At 38.6% G+C, this 19,087-nt stretch overlaps 1 pseudogene; it reads right to left on the bottom strand.

Moving 5' to 3' along the window:
* Nucleotides 1–2,865: 2,865 nt before the first annotated feature.
* Nucleotides 2,866–12,563, bottom strand: LOC127696640 (olfactory receptor 5B3-like; annotated as a pseudogene).
* Between the last annotated feature and the right edge of the window lie 6,524 nt (nucleotides 12,564–19,087).

Here is a 19,087-nt window from a genome sequence, read left to right as displayed (position 1 = left end):
AGACCATTTGCTTGTAAAATTGTCCTCCAGCCTTTTACTCTAAGGTAGTGTTTGTCTTTGACACTGAAGTGTGTTTCCTGTATGCTGCAAAATGTAGGGTCTTGTTTCCTTATCCAGTCTGTAGTCTATGTCTTTTTATTGGGGAATTTCATCCATTGATGTTGAGAGATATTAAGAAACAGTGATTATTACTTTCTGACATTTTTGATGTTATTTTTACATTTGAGTGGTTATCTTCTTTTGGGTTTCAAGAAAGAAGGTTACTATTTTGGTTTTTCCAAGGTGTAGTTTCCTGCCTTTTATTGGAGTTTGCCTCCTGTTATTCTTTTTAGGGCTGTGTTTATGGATAGATATTATATAAATTTGGTTTTGTCATGGAATACCTTGGTTTCTCCATCTATGGTTATTGAAAGTTTTGCTGGGTATAGTAGTCTTGGCTGACATTTGTGTTCTCTTAGAGTCTGCATGACATGTGCCCAGGATCTTCTAGCTGTCATGGTCTCTGGTGAGAAGTCTGCTGTGATTCTGATAGGTCTTCCTTTATATGTTACTTGGCCTTTTTCTCTTACTGCCTTTAATATTCTTTCTTTGTTTAGTACATTTTGGGTTTTGATTATTATGTGACAGGAGGTATTTCTGTTCTGGTCCAGTCTGTTTGGAGTTCTGTAGGCTTCTTGTATATTCATGGGTATCTCTCTCTTTAGGTTAGGGAAGTTTTCTTCCATAATTTTGTTGACAATATTTGCTGGCCCTTATAATTTTAAATCTTCACTCTCATCTAGACCTAAAAACCTTAGGTTTGGTCTTCTCATTGTGTCCTGGATATCCTGGATGTTTTGGGTTACAAGCTTTTTGCATTTTGCATTTTCTTTAACTGTTGAATCAATGGTTTCTATGGTATCTTCGGCATCTGAGATCCCTTTTTCCATCTCTTGTATTCTGTTGTTGATATTTGCATGTTTGTTCCCTGATTTCTTCCCAAAGTTTTCAATCCCCAAAGTTGTCTCCCTTTGTTCTTACTTAGTTGTTTCTACTTCTGTTTTTAGATCCAGGATGGTTTTGCTCAGTTCCTTCACTTGCTTGTTTGTATTTTCTTGTAATCCTTTAAGAGATTTTTGTGTTTCCTCTTTCATGACTTCTGCCAGTTGACTCAATTTCTACTGCATTTCTTTAAGTGATTTTTGTGTTTCCATTCTGTGGGATTCTAACTTATTCATGTTCCCCTGTATTTCTTTAAGAAATGTATTTATGGTTTATGCCCTTTTTGTGTTCCTCTAGCAGCATCATGACCAGTGATTTTAAATCCAAATCTTGTTTTTCTGATGTGGTGGGGTATCCAGGACTTGCTGTTGTTGGAGAATTGGGTTCAGATGCTGCCATATTGCCTAGATTTCTATTAGTAATGTTCCTAGGTTTGCCTTTTTCCATATTGTTATCTCTGGCGTTAGTTGGTCTTGTTGTCACTGGCTGGTGTTTGAACCTGCTGTGAGCCTTTAAGGCTATTTCAGCATCTCTGGATGACTGGGCTTCCCCTAGCCCAGATTATAGATGTGCTGATCTACTCTTGGGTGTCCTTGGACTCCTAGTGTGTCCTTCCCCAAGTTGTCTCTGTGAACCTGGTGTTTCCTGTCTGCTCCTTCAGGGAGTGATGTTAACAGTTGCTTCAGGGACCATTTCCAAGTGCTGATCCCTCTGCAGGGCAAAAGATCCCCCAACCGGGTTGGTGCACAAATGGCCTACCAAGCTGCCCAGGCCCTGAGACCAGGTAAAAGCCTGACAGGCTTAAGTCCAAGCGATGTTAGCCTCAGGCTATGTCTGCTGACTGGCTCTTTTAGGTAGCCAAGAGGGCAAGATGTGCCCCTGCAAGTGCTGGGCAGCCTACATGGCAAATGACCCCCTGGCTGGGTTGGTACTCAGACAGCCCACTGAGCTGCACATGGCCTGGGTCCAGGCAAAAGCCTGCCAGACTTAGGCTCAAGCAATGTTAGCCTTGGACTATGTTTGTGTACCTGGCACTGTCAGATATCTCTGGAGTCTGGGAGCCAAGATGGTGGAGCACTGGCTGGGAGGAGGCAGAGGTCTAATGGGGCTTCAATGTGGTAAAAAGCACTGCAACTCTGCTGCACACAGCCCAGCTGGCCGGAGGTGGCCAGTGGTAATGGGCGCAGGACCTGCCTGGCCCCTGTCATCTCGGTTCCGCTGGTGGTAGCCCTCTCCACTGTACACACTGCTGCTGCCACTACCTCTTGCCGCCAAGTCTCAAGTCTGCATTTTGTTTCTTAATTTAATTTATTTTCAACTGGTTTGTTAGAGAGAGGGGGAGGGAATGACGGAGGGAAAGAGGGAGGGAGGGAGAGCCAACTTAGCAGATACTAAGGAAAGAAATAAAGATATTTAGGGAGTGAGTGGTGATCTCAGAAGATCCCACTCAGCTAAGTTTTTCTGTTTGTGCTTACAAGGGCTTGGACCCATAATTTGACTTTGAGTCATTCCTTTTTGTTATTCCCAGACACCCCTTCTCTCAGAACCCTTCTCCAAGCCAAGGCTAGACCTAGAAACATACTTCTCCTGGAAGACTCTGCAGCAGTCCCATCTAGAGATCATCCTAGAGGAGGCCCTGGCTCCTGGCTTCTGCACCAGAAGTTAGATCTCCTTCAGCCATACATCATTGGCATTGTCCCTCTATGCCTTCAGATCTTGCACTAAAATTGTTGTTTTGAGTTTCTTGTTGGAGGTACATCATTTCTTCTGTGACATTCCAGGAGTCATGGTTCTCTCTTGCTCTGACAGAGATGTTAGTGATCTGGTGCTTTTTTAAGTAGCAAACTTCAATATACGTTTTTCTCTTTTAGTTAGCTGGATATCCTACACATTCATTTTTATTACAATCTTTAAAATGTCACAGAAGAAATGATGTACCACATTAGACCTACAGAAGAAAAGACTGAAAATGTCCCCAGTGTGCATGGAGGCATTCAGGAAACCATACACATATGAACCTATATAAAGGCATGCACACACTTATAGTCACACTGGTGGAATACTGCAAGGGATTACACACTGCTGCATAGCGATCATAGGCCATTGGAGCCAACAGGTAATTTTCCACAGTGGCAAAGGCAACAAAACAGAACATCTGAGTAGCACAGTCATTATTGGAAATTAACTTGTCTCCTATTAGTAGCCCAGTCATGACTGTAGGTGTGACAGCTGAGGAGTAACAAAAATTAACCAAGGACAGATTACCTAGAAAAATATACATGGGTGTGTGGAAATGACAGTCTAGTACAATAAGCATGTTCATCCAAAGATTTCCCACCAGGGTGATGGTATAGATGAGGAGAAATAGCATGAAGAGGGGAAGCTGTAGGCCTGGCTCACTGGTGAATCCCAGCAGGAGAAACTCTGACACTTTTGTATTATCTCCATCAGAGTCATCCTTCAATCATTAGAATGTTCACAGCCACTGGAAAAGAGAAACATAGTGATAAAGAAGCTGAATTAATTGCAACTTGTTTATTTTCAGTTTTTGGGCTAACATCCACTTAGCAGTGACTGCATACCATGTGTGTTCTTTTATGATTGGTTACCTCATTCAGCATGGCACTTCCAACCATATGCCTAAGAATTCCATGAATTCATTGTTTTTAGTAGCTGAATAGTACTCTATTGTGTACATATACCATAGATTAGGCGAAGGCTCAATAGATGCTCCAACAAAGGGAAATCGGGGGTGGGGGAGGTAGGAGTGGGTAAAGTGGAGGGACATATACTTGGAGGCAGGGGGTGAGAGGAAAGGTTGGGGGTTGTTTTGGAGGTGGAAACCAGGAAAGGTTTTGCCATTTAAAATGTAATGAAGATTATATTCAATAAAATAAAAAATGAGCTGAATTAAAATAGAAATGCATAAGTGTAGAAATATAATTTGGTTGAGCATTAATCAGTATTTTGAAATTGTGTGGAAAATAGACTTTTCCCCAAACTAAATTTGATGTATTAGTTATATAGTTACACGTGGCAGAATTTAATGATTATTAATAAATTCCTTACCCAACAATAAAGTTTTGTAGTTCGTTGAGATCATTTAATAATGTGTTAAAAATGATGTGTGAATGATTTCCATCTTAGTTCTGAGCTCAATAAAAACTCACTTTCTCTATTTTTTTTCCCTAGAGTGGAACTTAGATTTTTCATTCCCTCCCTCCTAATAATTATATTAGAATTCGCTGATTGTTTTCACTTTATGGAACACAAGGGGTTGAGTAATTTATCCATATTTTCATTATAAAATGCCAGATTTTGCTTTGGGTCTTTGATTTTATTTAACCTTTTTTTGATCACTAAGTATGAGAGGCCAGATGGAAATTTAATTATATTGAAAATAAGATAAAATATGTTTTCTTTGTTAGGAAGGCAGCGTTACTTGAATTCCAGAATTCTGTTTCTGGTTCTAAGCATGTGTTTTTTGTTCAATCCTTTATCTTGGAAAACAAGGGCCTGCAAAAATGTTCTCTCTGAAATAACTACTGCGGCTTTGAATTTAGGAGAAGGACAAGTGAGATGTGTGAAGTATTGTAAGGGGATCACAGAGAGGCAGGATGTGAGCAGAATATAAGTGAATGAATAAAAATAAAAGTTAAAGGAAGCCATGCATCTTAAAATTTATTCTTTGTCTTATTACTGTTATGATGTAGGCTACTCAGTGATTAGCAGCAAACTGTGTTTAATGCATATGTGTTTATTAACAAATTTTAAATTCTCATACCAAATTTGGCCCTTTTTTTCTGTTTTTACTTCCCTAAGATGAAGAGATATATCTGACATTAATCCCTAAGTCAGTCTACTTATATTTGTCTGTATTTAGTTGGAGAAAGGAGAATGATTTATAACATAAACTAATGAAGTCTCCACAATATTCATTATAGCATTCATGGACCACTGTCATCTCAGTGTTTATAAAAAATATTTTTGAACATCTCATTTAGTGTTCATATAATTCACATCATATACAGATCATCTATAGCTTTTTATGAATTACTATTCTCAATTAAGTGTTTACATAATATAGAAACCAAGTATTTTGTGGGACTCCAAGGAACATGCTATATTGAAAAGTACTGAAGTCTTAAAATCCACTACAGTGTATTACCAAAATTGTATTATAGCAACTCTGCCTTCTCTAGTGCAAAGAAAACTGGCACAAAGAGTAGGGGCACAGATGAAATTTCCAATGAATATGAAGTCTGTGGAGTTCATTGTCCTGGGAAGAATCACTTACCTCATCTTCATAGGTAAAATAAATGTGCTGTAATCTCTTCTTATACAACTCATATGCCATTTCTGTAAATAACAAAACGCAGTTAACTTCCTGGTAAAGAAGCAATAATTCACTGTCGAACAATTAACAGTGGCTATTAGCATCATACATTATATAAATGTAGAAAACATAATAATGAAACCCACTTTTCTACAGTTAATATACACTGATTGTAGACAAGTATATCCTGTGATTCTTCTATGTGGAAATCTCTTTGATGCTGGCTTCACATTCATAGCAAGTCTTCAAGTAATTATAGGATTTTCGTATTTACAATGATTACCACTCGCATGGTTAATGATGTCCACTGAGTCATGCCCTTGAGGATGTTGTTCAAAGCACACTGACCACAGTCAAATTGGGATTTAGAGTCCAGTACAAGAAGATCTTGAGAGAATTATACAGACTGGGTGAGCTCTGGAGTTTTCACCCATGAGAATACTTAAAGAATTGCCATCCATTTTTCCTAGGGAAGAAATAATTCACATACTTGCAGGGACCTATGGTGTTATTACATATTTAAAAATTAAAGTGCTTTTTACTGTTAACTGAAGTGATATGAATAACTGAGAAATAATACTTTTTTCTGTATTTTATAATTTTATTCAATTTGCTCTTTGACAATCTCACAATGGCATGTTATGCACTCTATTATTCTCACTCCATTTTTGCCTGTCTCCCTTTCTCCTGACATTTACTCCCAACTTTCCAGACTCATGGTGTTTAAGCAGGACTATGTAAGTGGCTTCAGGTTTGCATCTACTCCTTAATACTGTGATTCTCATATCACATACATAAATGAAGACTTTGACATTGTCTCACAAATAATCCAGAAATGACTAACAATTCAGCATTATGTCAGTATTATAATCTTGTGAAACCCTCTAGGCATAATTGGTATTTAGAGTCCCAGTTGAGTACAAGCAAGTCCAGGAAGCTAAAGCTGTTGTAAGATCACAACTTTAGTAACTGTGTCATACCATGACAACACTATTTTGTAGCTATTCTCCATAATTTCTGGAAAGCACGTAGTTTATATCTTCTCCTCTGTAGTCATTTGACTATTGAGGGGTAACATAAATATGCTCTTTGTCTGAAAAGTGAATACCACTTAATCTCATCACCTTCACTGCCATGAAATGGGTGTCTCTACTCACTGCATTCATAGCAAAAACAGAACTTTTATGAACAAGGCTCAGAATTTTATGTGGTTAGGGATGAGGTATCTTGTCCTTTTTTTCTGATGTAAATATAAATATTTAGAAAGTAGTTTGACACCATCACAATTTAGTGAAACAATAGTAGTAGGTGTGACCAGCAGTGTTTTTTATTTATTTGTTTACTTGTTTTGCTTGTTTTGTTTCCTTTTTACTTGTAGTTTCAGCCATAAATTACCTTCTATAGTCTAGACCTATAATTAAGATTCTCACTTGCCCCCATTACAGTCAATCTACTGTTGCACAGACTCTATATTACCTGGGAGTTTAGAATTTTATTTCAAAGTGTTCATATCAGGGGAAGATCATTGAATAGTTTTCTCTCAGAACAGAATTTATAGTACCTTCTAGAACTACAAAAGCTCACTTCTTGCCTAATTTCTTTATATCATTCAACAATTCTTAAAAATTATTTATTGGAAGACAAGTTTTATAGCCTTTAACTGTGACATAGGTTCTGTCTTTGTCACTGAGATGTGTTTCTTGCATGCAGCAAAATGCTGGTTCTTCCTTGCATATCTTATCTATTAGCTTATGCCATTGGATTGGGAAAGTGACTCTGTTAATATTGAGAGATACTAAAGACAGATCATTGCTAGTTCCTTTTATGTTTGTTGTTGTAGGTGGCATTGCATGTATATGATGCTCTCCTTTTGGATTTGGTGTGAGATTATTAATATCTAGTTTTTTTTTTTCCTTTGGTGTAGGTATCCTCCTTGTGTTGGAGTTTTCATTCTATGATTTTCTGTAGGGCTAGATTAGTGTAAAGATATTGTTAAATTTGGGTTTGTAATGGAATATTTTATTTTTTCCATTAAGGATGATTAAAAATTTTGCAACGTACTGTAGCCTTGGTTGGCATTTGTGTTCTCTTAGGGTCTCTGTTGAGAAGTCTGGTATAATTATGATAGGTCTGCCATTATATGTTACTTGGCCTTTTCACCTTAGAGCTTTTAATATTCTTTCTTTGCTTTTGCTTTTGATATTTTGATTATTATGCAGCTAGAGGATTTTCTTTTCTTGTCCAATCTATTTGGTGTTCTATAGGGTTCTTGCCATCCTGATATGCAATAATATAGACTTTCAAACAAATGTTTTCAAACATCATGGGGAAACACACTTCATATTCAACGAAGAAAAATTTACAAAGAGAAAACCTCAATTCTGAACATCTTTGTCCCAAATGCAAGGGCACCTACGTTCATAAAAAAAAAAATCATTATGGAAGCTCAAAACACACAATGAACCCCACACAATATTAGTGGGAGATGTCAGTACCCCACTCTTACCAAAGGACACGTCATTGAAACAGAAACTAAAAACAGATACAGTGAAACTAATACAGGTTATAAACAAAGTGGATTTAACAGATATATACAGAACATTTTACCCTAAAACAAAAGCATATACTTTCTTGGCACCTCATGGTACTTTTTCCAAAATTGACCATATAATCAGTCACAAAAGAAGTCTCATCCAATACAAGAAGATTTCAATAATCCCATGTATCCTAAAAGATAACCATGGACTAAAGCTTGACTTCAATAACAACAAAAGCAAAAGGAAACACATATACCCATGGAAACTGAACAATTCTCAATAGAATAATAATTTGGTCAGGGAAAAAATAAAGAAATTAAAGACTTCTTGAATTCAATAAAAATGATGACAAAGCATACTCAAACTTATAGGACACAATGAAAGAAGTTTAAGTGGAAAATTAATAGCACTATGCTCCCTCATAAAAAAAAATGGAAAAAAATCCTACACTAGAAACTTAACAGCACATCTGAAAGCCTTAGACGAAAAAGAGGAGTAGAAGGCAGGAATTAGTCAAACACAGAGCAGAAATCAATTAAATAGTAACAAAGAGAATGATACAATGAATCAACAGAAGCAAAAGCTAGTTCTTGGAGAAAATCAGCAAGATAGATAAAACCCTACCCAAATGAACTAAAGGCCCCAAAGGAAGTATCCAAATAAAAAAATCAGAAATAAAAAGGGAAACAACAGAAAATGATGAAACTCAAAAATCTTCAGATCCTATAATAAAAGCCTATACTGGGCAAAAAATGGAAAATCTAGATTAAATGGATGAATTTCTAGACAGATACCTTGTTCCAAAGTTAAGTCAAGGTTCAGAAAAAATATCTAAACAGGTCCATATCCCCTAATGAAGTAGAAATCATTAATAATCTTCCAACCAAAAAAGCACAGGGCCAGAGGGACTTAGTGTAGAATTCTAGGAGAGCTCCAAAGAAGAGCTAATACCAACACACTTGATACTATTCTATAGAATAGAAACAGAAGTAACACTATCTAATGCTTTCTATGATGCCACAATTACTCTGATGCCTAAATCACATAGAGACCCAAAAAAGGAACTTCAGACCATTTTCTCCTATGAATATCAATGGAAGACACTCAATAAAATTTTCACATAAAAAATTCAAGAACACATGAAAAAGATAATTCACGATGATCAAGTAGGCTTTATTCCAGGGATGCAATGGTGGTTCAATATATGGAAAACTGATAATGAAATCCACTATACAAATAAAGTCAAAGAAAAAAAACACATGTTCATCTCAATAAATGCTGAAAAGACTTTGATAAAATAGAAGACCTCTTCATGTTCAAAGTACTGGAAAGTACAGGAATCCAGGCCCATACCTAAACATAATAAAAGCAAAATACAGCAAACTAACAATCAATATCAAATTAAATGTATAGATACTTGAAGCAATCCCACTAAAATCAGGATTAAGAGAAGGATGTCTCTACTCTCCCGTTCTCTATTCAACATAGTACTCAATGTTCTAGCTAGAGCAAACAGAAAACCAAGCAATAGGGCCCAAGTGAGGATGATTCAGTCCCACTAGGGAGAAGAAACTGGAGGGAAGAAGGAGGGAGGGAACAGGATAGGAGAGGAGACTAGCATGGGAAAAGGGTATCATGGTCAGGTATTGGGAAGGGACTAGGTGTGAAGCTTTGAGGGCCAGCAGAATGATTGACCTTGGCAAGTGGGGTGTCGAGGATCTGCTAGAATTTACCAGAGTCCTGGGCAGTGAAATAATATCAAGACTCACAGGGAAAGACCTTAATGGCAGTACCCAACAGTGGGAGAGGGAATTTGTAGAATCTTCCTCCAGTACAAAGACAGGCATCAAGTGGAGGGACATGGTTGCCTTTACACAGTTAAAAACTCTGACTCTGAATTATTCCTGTCTAAAAGAACTGCAGGGACAAAAATGGAGAAGAGACTGAGGTCCAGTGGCCAACCCAAATTGGGATCCAGCTCAAGGGGATGCTCCAAGGCCTGGCATTATTACTGATACTATGACATACTTACAGAACCTAGCATGGCTGCCCTCCAAGAGGTGCAAAAAGTAGCTGCCTGAAACAGTAGCACATACATTCACCTGACCATTGTACATAATCTGGAAATCACTGTGGTTTAAGAGGACAAGGTTTGTAAAAGCTAAGCCAGAGGGTGACCTCACAGGAATACCAGCAGTATCAACTAACCTGAACCCCTGATATCTTTCTGATACTGGGACACCAATCAGGCAGCATATATTAGCTGGTACAGAGCTCCAGAAATGAACACAGCAGAATACTCCCTGGTGTGGCTTCAGTGAGAGAAAATGCACTTTGAGAGACTTGAATCCCTAGGGAATAAGGAGACCTGATGAGGTGTGGGCATTGTGTGGGTCTGGGGATATCCTCTTGTGGACAGGAGAGGAGGAATGGGATGAGGTACTCTTGGAGGTCAGAATAGCAGGGGGATAATGACTGGACTGTGAAAAAAATATTAAAGATAATAAAAATTATTTTTCTTTTCTTTTTATTATTTTATTTATTTACATTCCAAATGTTGTCCCCTTTACTGGTCCTTCCTGCATGAGTTCTTCACTCATTCCTCTTCACCTTTTCTTCTGACCTAACCTACTTCCTCATGTCACCTCTTTAGGATGCCCCTTCTATGGAGCATCATGTTTCAACAAGATGAAGAACATCTTTTCCCACTGAGGTCAGACAATGCAAAAATCTTCGGCTACACACATAGCATAGGCCAAGAAGTAGTCTATGTGTGTTCTTTCATGGGTGGCTCCCTCTGAGACTCTGAGGGGTTATGGTTTGTTGATATTGTTATTAATTTTATATGATAAGGGGTTGCAATCTCCTTAAGCTCCTTCTGTACTTCCCTTAACTCTTTCAAGGTCCCTGACCTTACTCAATCCAATGGTTGGCTGAAAATATCTGTATCTGTCTCAGGCTCATAGACCCTCTCATAGGACAGCTATGCTAGCCTCCTGTCTGTAAGTACAACAAATAATCAATAACAGTGTTGGGATTTGTTGCAACCACATAAGATGGATACCAAGTTGAACTGATTTCTGGATGGCCTTTCTTACAGTCTCTGTTGCATTTTTGTCCCTGCATTTCTTTTAGACAGGGGCATTTTTGGGTCAAAAATTTTGAGTTCAGATGGTGACTCGAAGGAACCTGTCCCAGCTGCCCTGCCACTCCCGTGCTCCTTGCACTCCTGGACAGAACCAACTTGAACAGTCACCTGAGAGAAAATGGTGATCACACTTCTGCTTTTTAACCTTCTTGATTTCTGTGAATTGTATCTTGGGTATCTACGTTTTTTGGAAATTATCCACTTATTAGTGAGTATATACCAAGCATGTCCTTTTGGGTCTGAGTTGCCTCACTCAGGATATTTTCTAGTTCCATCCATTTGCCTGTAAAATACATGATGTCCTCATTCTTAATAGATGAGTAATATTCCATTGTGTATAGGAACCACATTTTCTGTAACTATATAATGCCATATTTATAAGTAAACCCTCAAACATCCTCCATGTCAGAAAGGACATATATGATATATACTCACTGATAAGTTAATTTTAGCTAACATTTTAAAATACATATGATCCAACTCAAAAAGCATATGAACCGAACAGCAGCAGCAGCTGGTCCAGAGGAAGAGCCATCAGCAGTAGAATCAAGGTGACAGGGTCCAGGCAGGCCCTGCGCCCATGACCACTGACCATCACTGGCTAGCCGGGCTGCAAGCAGAGGCAGATTTACTGCACCTTTCACCGCACAGAAGCCACTTCAGAACTCTGCCTCCCACCAGTCAGGTATGAGAGACTCACCTCCATCTTGGTTCTCGGATGCCAGAGAGATCAGGCAGCCTGAGGTATGCAAACATAACCTGAGGCCAACATCTCAGGGGTCTAAGCCTGATGGGCACTGGCCTGCACCCGGGCCCTGGGCTGTTCAGGGGCCATCAGGGTGCCAACCCGGACAGGAGGCTGTTTGCCTTGCTTGGTGTGTGCACCGCCATTTTGCCTATGGGACGCCAGAGAGTTCTAGCAGGCAAAGCTGGCTAACATGCATAGCCCGAGGCTAACATAGCATGGTCTAAGCCCCTGACAGGCCCTGGACTGGCCCCAAGACCTCGGTTGCTCAGTGGGCCATCTGTGTGCCAACCCAGCCAGGAGGTTGTTAGCCCAGCACACCACCATCCTGGCCACCTGACAGACCCAATTAACACTCATAGTCCTAGGGGAACTTTGCTCAGACCTTGGCCTCCTAGGCTTTTGCCTAGACTCAGGGCCTAAGCAGCAAGGCTAGCTTTGTGTGCACCAACCCGGTTGGGAGTTCGGCTGCCCAGCAGAGTGATCAGCACTCGGAAAATGTCCCGCAGCATACACCATCAGTGCTCCCTAAAGGAGCAAACAGGCACCATCTGGTTCACAGACAGAATCTGGGGCAAAGCACACTAGAGCTACAAGGGCACCCAAGAAGAGGACAGCACATCAGCAATCTGCAACAGGGGAAACCCAACCATCCAGTGGTGCGGAAATAGCCCTAGAGCCTCTCAGGAGGCTCAAACACCAGCCAGAGACAAGACCAACTAATGCCAGAGAACAAGATGGCAAAGAGCAAATGCAGGAACGCTACTAACAGAAATCTAGGCAATATGGCAGTGTCTGAACCAAACTCTCCAACATCAGCAAGTCTTGGTTATGCCAACACACCAGAGAAATAAGATTTGGATTTAAAATCACTGGTCATGATGCTGCTAGAAGAACAGAAAAAGGACACAAATGAATCTCTTAAAGAAATACAGGGGAACATGAATAAGCTAGAAACCCATATAATGGAAAAACAAAATTACTTTAAAAAATGCAGGACAATAAGGCTCAAGAGATAGAAGCCAATGAAGAAGAAACGCAAAAAAAAAAAAAAAAAAAAAAAAAAAAAAAAAAAAAAAAAAAAAAACCCTTAAAGAAATGCAGGAGAACTTGAGTCAACAGGCAGAAGTCATAAAAGAGGAAACACAAAAATCTCTTAAAGAATTAAAGGAAAACACAAACAAGCAAATGATGGAACTGAGCAAAACCATCCTGGATCTAAAAACAGAAGCAGAAACAACTAAGAAATCACAAAGGGAGACAACTTTGGAGATAGAAAACCTTGAGAATAAATCGGGGGCCATAGATGCAAATATCAACAACAGAATACAAGAGATGGAAGAATTTCAGATGCCGAAGATACCATAGAAACCATTGATACAACAGTCAAAGAAAATGCAAAATGCAAAAAGTTTGCATCCCAGAACATCCAGGAAATCCAGTATAAAATGATAAGACCAAACGTAAGGATTATAGGTATAGATGAGAGTAAAGATTCACAACTGAAAGGGTCAGCAAATATCTTCAACAAAATTATGGAAGAAAACTTTCACAACATAAAGAGAGAGATGCCCATGAATATACAAGAAGCATACAGAACTCCAAACAGACTGGACCTGAGCAGAAATACCTCCTGTCACATAATAATCAAAACCCCAAATGCAGTAAACATAGAAAGAATATTAAAGGCAGTAAGAGAAAAAGGCCAAGTAACATATAAAGGGAAACCTATCAGAATCACACCAGAGACCATGAAAGCTAGAAGATCCTGGGCAGATCTCATGTAGATTATAAGAGAACACAAATGTCAGCCAACACTACTATACCCAGCAAAACTCTCATTCACCATAGATGGAGAAAGCAAGATATTCCATGACAAAACCAAATTTACACAATATCTTTCCACAAACCCAGCTCTGCAAAGAATAATAGGAGGAAAACCCCAATACAAGGAGGGAAACTACAACCTGGAAAAAGCAAGATAGTATTCTTCTTTCATCAAACCCAAAAGAAGATACCCACTCAAATATAGAAATAACATCAAAAATGACAAGAAGTAATAATCACTATTCCTTAATATTTCTTAACATCAATGGACTCAATTCCCCAATAAAAAAGACATATACTAACAGACTGGATAAGGAAACAGGACCCTGCATTTTGCTGCATACAGGAGACACACCTCAGTGTCAAAGACAAAAACTACCTTAGAGTAAAAGGCTGGAAGACAATTTTACAAGCCATTGGTCTCGGGAATCAAGCCGAAGTAACCATTCTAATATCAGATAAAATTGACTTTCAACTGAAAGTCATCAAAAGAGACACAGAAGAACACATCTTGTTGGTCAAAGGAAAAATCCACCAAGAACAACTTTCAATTCTGAACATCTATGTGCCAAATGCAAGGGCACCCTCATTCGTAAAAGAAACTTTACTAAAGCTCAAAGCACACATTGCACATAACACAATAATTATGGGTGACTTCAACAGTCTACTCTCCTCAATGGACCCATCCGGAAAACAGAAACTAAACAGGGACACTGAAAACTAATTGAAGCTTTGGACCAATTGGATTTGACTGATATTTATAGAACATTTGACCCTAAAGCAAAAGAATATACTTTTTTCTCAGCACCTCATGGTACCTTCTGCAAAATCGACCATATAATTGGTCACAAGACAGACCTCAACAAATATAAGATGATTGAACTAATCCCATGCTTCCTATCAGATCACTATGGAGTAAGAGTGGTTTTCAGTAGCAACAAAAACAACAGAAAGCCCACATACACATGGAGGCTGAACAATACTCTACTCAATGACACCTTGGCCAAAGAAGAAAGAAAGAAAGAAATCAGAGACTTTCTAGAATTTAATGAAAATGAAGGCACAACATACCCAAATCTTTGGGACACAATGAAAGCAGTGCTAAGAGGAAAACTCATAGTCCTGAGTGCCTCCAAAAAGAAAATGGAGAGAGCATACACTAGCAGCTTTATGCCACACCTGAAAGTCCTGGAACAAAAAGAAGCCAATTCACCCAGGAGGAGTAGAAGACAGGAAATCATCAAACTCAGGGCTGAAATCAATCAAGTGGAAACAAAGAGAACCATACAAAGAATCAATGAATCCAGGAGCTGGTTCTTTGAGAAAACCAACAAGATAGATAAACCCTTAGCCAGAGTGACCAACGGGCACAGAGAAAGTATCCAAATTAACAAAATTAGAAATGAAAAAAAAAGAGATATAAAAAGAGAAACAGAAAATTCAAAAAATCATCAGATCCTACTACAAAAGCCTATACTCAACACAACTGGAGACTCTGGAGGAAACGGACAATTTCCTAGACAGATACAAAACACCAAAATTAAATCAGGATCAAATAGATCATTTAAACAGTCCCATTATTCCTAAAGAAATAAAAGTATTTCCAACCAAAAAAAAAAAACCAAGGGACGAGATGGTTTTAGTGCAGAATTCTATCAGACTTTCAAAGAAGACCTAACACCAATACTCTTCAAACTATTCCACAAAAGAGAAACAGAAGGAACACTACCCAACTCATTCTACGAGGCCACAATTACACTTATAGCAAAAACCACACAAAGATCCAACAAAGTAAGAGGACTTCAGGCTAATTTCCCTAATGAATATCTATGCAAAAATACTAAATAAAATTCTTACCAACCGAATCCAAGAACACATCAAAACGATAATCCACTATGATCAACTAGGTTGCAGGGATCGTTCAATATACAGAAATCCATCAATGCAATCCACTACATAAACAAGCTAAAAGAAAAAAACCACATGTTCATATCATTAGATGGTGAAAAGGCATTTGGCAAAATTCAGCATCCTTTCATGCTAAAAGTCTTGGAAAGAACAGGAATTTAAGGCCCATACCTAAACATAGTTAAAGCAATATACAGCAAACCAGCACCATCAAACTACATGGAGAGAAACTGGAAGCAATCCCACTAAAATCCAGGACTAGACAAGCCTGCCCTCTCTCTCCATATCTTTTCAATATAGTACTTGAAGTTCTAGCTAAAGCAATTAGACAAATTAAGGAGGTCAAAGGGATAGAAATTGAAAAAGAAGAAGTCAAACTACCACTATTTGCAGGTGATATGATAATCTAGTTAAGTGACCCAAAAATCTCAACCAGAGAACTCCTATAGCTGATAAACAACTTCAGCAAAGTGGCTGGTTATAAAATCAACTCAAACAAATTAGTAGCCTTCCTATACTCAAAGGATAAGCAGGCTCAGAAAGAAGTGAGGGAAATGATACCCTTCACAATGGCCAGAAACAATATAAAGTATCTTGGTGTGACTCTAACCAAACTAATAAAAGATCTGTATGACAAGAACTTCAGGTGTCTGGAAAAGAAAACCAAAGAAGACCGCAGAAAATGGGGAAAAAAAAAAACAACTTCCATGCTTGTGGATTGACAGGATTATTATAGTTAAAATGGCCATCTTGCCAAAAGCAATCTACAGATTCAACAGGATCCCCATCAAAATCCCAACTCAGTTTTTCATAGAATTAGAAAGAGCAATTCCCAAATTCATCTGGAATAACAAAAACCTAGGATAGCAAAAACTATTATCAACAGTAAAAGAACTTCTGGGGGAATCAGTATCCCAGCCCTTAAGCAATACCACAGAGCAATAGTGTTAAAAATTGCATGGTATTGGTACAGTGACAGGCAAGTGGACCAATGTAATAGGATTGAAAAACATAGAAATGAACCCACCCACTTATGGCCACTTGACCATCGACAAAGGAGTGGAAAACATCCAGTGGAAAAAAGATAGCCTTTTCAAGAAATGGTGCTGGTTCAATTGGAGGTCAGCATGCAGAAGAATGCAAAGTGATCTTATTTCCTTGTACTAAGCTCAACTCCAAGTGGATCAAGGACTGCCACATAAAACCAGACACACTGAAACTAATAGAAAAGAAATTGGGGAAGACTCCTGAGGACATGGTCACAGGGGGAAAAGTTCCTGAAGAGAACACCAATAGCTTATGGTCTAAGATCAGGAATTGACAAATGGTATATCATAAAATTATAAAGTTTCTGTAAGGCAAAGGACACGTCAAAAGGACAAAACGGCAAACAACAAATTGGGAAAAGATCTTCACCAACCCTACATCTGACCGAGGGCTAATATCCAAAATATAAAAAGAACTCAAGAAGTTAGACACTAGAGAACCTAATAACTCTCTTAGAAATGGGTACAGAGCTAAACAAAGAATTTTCACCAGAAGAAATTCAGATGGCTGAGAAGCACCTTAAGAAATGTTCAAAATCATTAGTCATTAGGGAAATGCAAATCAAAACAACCCTGAGATTTCACCTCACACCAGTTAGAATGCATAAGGTTAAAAACTGAGGAGAAAGCAGGTGTTGGTGAAGATGCCAAGAAAGAGGAACACTCCTCCACTGCTGATGGGATTGTAAGATGGTACAACCACTCTGGAAATCAGTCTGGTAGTTCCTCAGAGAACTGGGCATGTCACTTCCAGAGGATCCTGCTATACCATTCCTGTGCATATAGCCAGAGGTTTTCCTGGCACGCAATATGGAGACATGTTCCACTATGTTCATAGCAGCCCTATTTATAATAGCCCATAGCTAGAAAGAACCGAGATGTCCCTCAGTGGAGGAATGGATACAGAAAATGTGGTATATTTACACAATGGAATACTACTCACCAATTAAAAACAATGAATTCATGAAATTTTTAGGCAAATGTTTGGAACTGAAAAATATCATCCTAAGCGAGGTAACCCAATCATAAAAGAATACACATAGGATACAGTCCCTGATAAATGGATTTTAATTAGCCCAGAAGTTCTAAATACTCAAGACAAAATTAGCATATCAAATCATTCCCATAAAGAAAGAAGGAGAGGGCCCTGGTCCTGGAAAGGTTTGATCAAGCATTGTAGGGGAGTACCAGTACAGAGAAATGGGAGGGGAGTGACTGGGAAATGGGTGGAGAGCAGATGGCTTATGGGACATATGGGGAGGGGGGAACTGGTAAAGGGGAAAGCATTTGGAATGTAAACAAAGAATATAGAAAATAAAAAGAGAATTTAATGAAAACAAAGACACAGCATACCCAAACTTATGGAATACAATGAAAGCAGTTCTAAGAGGAAAATTCATAGCTCCAATTGCCTTCAAATAGAAACTGGAAAAAGCACACACTGGCAGCCTGACAGTACATTTGAAGGCTCTAGAAAAAAAGAAGGAAATACATCCAAGAGGAGTAGGCTATCTTTTTTCCACTGAAGTGTTTTAGCTCCTTTTGTCACAGTTCAAGTGACCATAGGTTTGTGGGTTCATTTCTGGATCTTCAATTCTATTGAATTGATCTGCTTGCCTGTTACTGTACCAATACCATGCCATTTTAAACACTATTGCTCTGTAGTACTGCTGGAGGTCCAGAATACTTCCTCCCACAGAAGTTCTCAACAAATGGTGATGGTTCAACTGAGGGCTAGCATGCAGAAGAATTCAAATCAATTCATTCTTATTTCCTTGTACTAAGTTTAAGTCTGAGCGGGTGAAGGACCTCCACATAAAACCATATTCACTGAAACTAATAGAAAAGTAACTAAGGAAGAATCTTGAGCACATGGGCACAGGGGAGAAATTACTGAAGAGAACACTAATAGCTTATGCTCTAAGACCAAGAATTGACAAATGGGACCTCATAAAATTACAAAGTTTATGTAAAGCAAAGGAAACTGTCAATAGGACAAAATGGCAACCAACAAATTGGGAAAAGATCTTCACCAACCTGATATCCAACAGAGGGCTAATATCCAATATATACAAAGAAGTTCAGAAGTTAAGACTCCAGAGACCCAAATAACCCTATTCAAAATGGGGTACAGAGGTAAACTAAAAATTTTCACACGAGGAATATAAAATGGCTGAGAAGCACCTAAAGAAATGTTTAACATCCTTAGTAATAAGGGAACTGCCCTAAGATTTCACGTCACAATCAGTCAGAATGGTTAAGATAAAAAAACAAAAAAAAAAAAAACAAAAACAACAACAACAAAAAAAAAAAAACAGGAGACAGCAGGTACTGGTGCAGACATGGAGAAAAAGGAAAATTCTGCCACTTCTGGTCGGTTTGTCAGCTGGTACACCGACTCTAGAAATCAGTCCGGTGGTTCCTCAGAAAACTGGACAAAGTACTACCTGAGGACCCAGCTATACAACTCCTCAGTATATACCCAGAAGGTGCTCCAACATGTAATTAGGACACATACTCGACTTTGTTACATAGCAGCTTTATTTATAATATCCAGAA

The sequence above is a fragment of the Apodemus sylvaticus genome, chromosome 1 (assembly GCF_947179515.1).
Source record: "Apodemus sylvaticus chromosome 1, mApoSyl1.1, whole genome shotgun sequence".
NCBI lineage: Eukaryota > Metazoa > Chordata > Mammalia > Rodentia > Muridae > Apodemus > Apodemus sylvaticus.
The sequence above is the reverse complement of the archived record's forward strand: the minus strand, read 5'-3'. Positions and strand labels throughout refer to the sequence as shown.